This window comes from Cnephaeus nilssonii, assembly GCF_951640355.1.
Source record: "Cnephaeus nilssonii genome assembly, chromosome: Y".
NCBI classification, from domain to species: Eukaryota; Metazoa; Chordata; class Mammalia; order Chiroptera; family Vespertilionidae; genus Cnephaeus; species Cnephaeus nilssonii.
The window spans coordinates 745,899-749,986 of NC_137096.1; positions in this window are offsets into that span (position 1 = coordinate 745,899).

Genomic DNA, 4,088 nt, shown 5'->3' on the forward strand with positions numbered 1-4,088 from the left:
GGCTATTTCATCTTCTTTAGTTCGTGGGCCAGGTCACCCCGAGGCTGTCCCGGCGACCCCACGGAGTCCTCAGAGTCTCAGGGTCTAGGATCTCAGCCACTGACTCGGGTAAGAGTGCCACCCTCCCCCCTCCCTTGCCCTCGGTGAATCATTTGCCGGTGGGCACACAGGTGAGGACACTGAGCCAGGGCGGGCGAGTCTGCAGGTGCGTCCGCTGAAGGTCTTCCCATTTTTTTTGTAACCTGGATTTTCAGGATATGCAAATCAGGGGGCGCGGACGGCCTCATTTGCATATCCCAAAGGTGATCTCCTTCTCCCTGAGTGGACCAGGCTTGCCAGGGGACGCGGCAGAATGCCACTCAGCCTGTGGTTTGGGGGCAGGTGAGAGGTGGTGGCCAGGAGAGTCCCATGCTCCAGAATCAGGTAGACACCACCACGGACAGGTGAGTTGGGCAGGTGAGCCGGGGACGGTGTTTTGTGCTGCTGATCTCAGCCTATCCATGCCCCGTCTTGTGTTGGAATCAGCCCTTGGGGTTCTGATTGTGGTGGTAAGACACCCTTCCCTGATACCCATCAGGAAATTTTGATAGAATGAAGGTTGGTGATTCTTTATTCTTCACAGGACCTGGAAATTAGTGCAATGCACCTGAGCTTACCAGGAGAGAGAGAGGGGGGGGGAGGGAGGGAGGGAGAGAGAGAGAGAGAGAGAGAGAGAAGAGGAAGAGAGAGAGAGAAGAGAGAGAGAAGAGAGGAGAGAGAGAGAGAGAGAGAGAGAGAGAGAGAGAGAGAGAGAGAGAAGAGAAAGAGAGAGAAGAGAGATTGGGCATGGGGCTGGGGTTCTGCTTTTATTGGGGTCTGCTCACTCCGTTTTGGTGCTTTTAAAATATGAGAACGCGCCCTATCCGGTGTGGCTCAGTGGACAGAGCGTCGGCCTGCGGACTGAAGGGTCCCAGGTTCGATTCCGGTCAAGGGCATGGACCTTGGTTGCGGGCACATCCCCAGTGGAGGGCGTGCAGGAGGCAGCTGATGGATGTTTCTCTCTCATCGATGTTTCTAACTCTCTATCCCTCTCTCCTCCTCTCTGTAAAAAAAATCAATAAAATATATTTTAAAAGAATAAAATAAAATATGAGAACAGGAATTTTTTAAAGTGCCATAAAGGGAAAAACAAGTAGCAGCAATGACCATTCATGGAAACCGACCAAGATCGCTGGTGTGTGACTGGCAGTGTGTGAGTTCCAGATAATTGCTGCCTCTGAAATAATGCCAGGGCTCACACATGCAAGGTGCATGAGTAGATATATGAGCAGATGTGTGAGTACATATATGAGTAGATGTATAAATAGGTGTATGAGTAGATATATGAACCGATGTGTGAATATATATATGAATTGATGTGTGAATTAATGTATGAGTAGATGTGTGAATTGATGTATGAAAATGTATGAGTAGATATATGAATACATGTATGAGCAGATATATGAATATATGTATGAGTAGATGTGTGAATAGATGTATGAGTAGATATATGAATAGATGTATGAGTAGATGTATAAATAGATGTATGAGTAGATATATGAACCAATGTGTGAATAGATATATGAATAGATGTGTGAATCGATGTATGAAAATGTATGAGTAGATATATGAATACATGTATGAGCAGATATATGAATATATGTATGAGTAGATGTGTGAATAGATGTATGAGTAGATATATGAATAGATGTATGAGTAGATGTGTGAATAGATGTATGAGTAGATATATGAATACATGTATGAGCAGATATATGAATAGATGTATGAGTAGATGTGTGAATAGATGTATGAGTAGATATATGAATACATGTATGAGCAGATATATGAATAGATGTATGAGTAGATATATGAATAGATGTATGAATAGATGCATGAATAAATGTATGAATAGATATATGAGCAGATGTGTGAGTACATATATGAGTAGATGTATAAATAGATGTATGAGTAGATATATGAACCGATTTCTGAATAGATGTGTGAATATATGTATGAGTAGATGTGTGAATAGATGTATGAGTAGATATATGAATAGATGTATGAGTAGATATATGAATACATGTATGAGTACATATATGAGTAGATGTATGAGAAGATATATGAATAGCTGTATGAGTAGATATACGAACAGATGTATGAATAGATGTATGAGTAGATATATGAGTAGATGTATGAGGAGATGTATGAACAGATGTATGAGTACATATATGAGTAGATATATGAATAGCTGTATGAGTAGATATATGAACAGATGTATGAATAGATGTATGAGTAGGTATATGAGTAGATGTATGAGTACATATATGAGTAGATGTATGAGTACATATATGAGTAGATGTATGAGTAGATATATGAACAGATGTATGAATAGATGTATGAGTAGATATATGAGGAGATGTATGAGGAGATGTATGAACAGATGTATGAGTACATATATGAGTAGATGTATGAGTAAATATATGAGTACATATATGAATAGATGTATGAGTACATATATGAGTAGATGTATGAGTAGATATACGAATAGATGTATGAGTAGATGTATGTGTAGATACATGAGTAGATGTATGAGTACATATATGAGTAGATATATAAATACATGTATGAGTAGACGTATGAGTAGGTGTGTGGGTAGAGACGTTTTTGGCCCCCTCCTTTAAAAAAATATATTTTTATTGATTTCAGAGAGGAAGGGAGAGAGAGAGAGATAGAAACATCCATGATGAGAGAGAATCACGGATTGGTTGCCTCCTGCACGCCCCCTACTGAGGATAGAGCCTGCAACACGGGAATCGAACCGTGACCTCCTGGTTCATAGGTCGATGTTCAACCACGGAGCCACCGCGGCTGGGCTGTTGTTGACCCTACAGTATTATAAATGTCTCCCATTTCCCCATCTCCGTCCCCCTCCACCCTCGCCCAGGTCTCCCCCACAGTATTGTCTGTGTCCATGGGCTACTCATATATGCATATCAATTCTTTGGTTAATCTCGTTCCATCCCCTCACCCACCCCCTTCCTGTGGAGATTCGTCAATCTGTCTCTTGTATCCAAGTCTCTGGTCCTATTTTTTATTTTTTTTTGGTCAGTTTATTTTGTTCATTAGATTCCACGTAGGAGTGAGATCATGAGATACGTGTGTTTCTCTGACGGGCTTATTTCGCTCAGCATCATACTCTCCAGGTCCCTCCGTGCCGTCTCAAAGGATAAGAAACCCTCCTTTTTCAGTGCTGCATAGTATTCCACGGTGTTGATGGACCACAGCTGTTTCATCCACTCGTCTACGGATGGGCACTCGGGCTGTTTCCAGATCTGAGCTGTTGTAAATCGTGCTTCTATGAATATAGGGGTGCACACATTCTTTCTGATGGGTGTTTTGGGATTCTTAGGATGGATTTTTGAAGGAGGCGTTTAGCATTAAATACCCAGTTGTATTTTAAGGTTCAAACACGGGTAATGACTTAGCGACGGAATTTCGTCTTTTTGTTCCTTTTCTTTCATCGCAATGACTTTGGCTATCATGTCCCTTGGTCATCACAGCCCACCCCCCAAGTGTGAACAGCTCTTAGCTTTCCCAAAATCACCAGACAGTGGTCTCCCTTGGGACTAACAGCCAATCAAAGGAGGAGATAAAGTCATCGTGTCTTTTTAGGGGATCTAAGTCCATTCCACGTAGACGTGGTGAGGTCAAACTCTTGGGTTCTGCTTCTTCTTGAGACTATATGCTCACGAGGCGTGTCGGAGGGTAGGTTTAGGGACTGAGCCAAGGAACTCACACCCCAAAAAGGAGCTCGATGGCCCCAGAACTTGGCACAGCTCAAGCTCTTCCTTCATGGGCCAAGAGATACCGGTAATTGAGAGCTTGGGGTTTATGCCAGGAGAGTGTCAGAAAACCAGTTTTTAATTGATGGACAGTAGAGATCGGAGCCCCAAATTCAGGGAGCATTTCCAAACGGGAGCTGACTCAACCCACCCAAAGATAACACGCGTTTCCTTTCAGGAGCTTAGATCTTCGGCCAAAGAAAACAAGAAGGCGCTCAGATCTCCAAG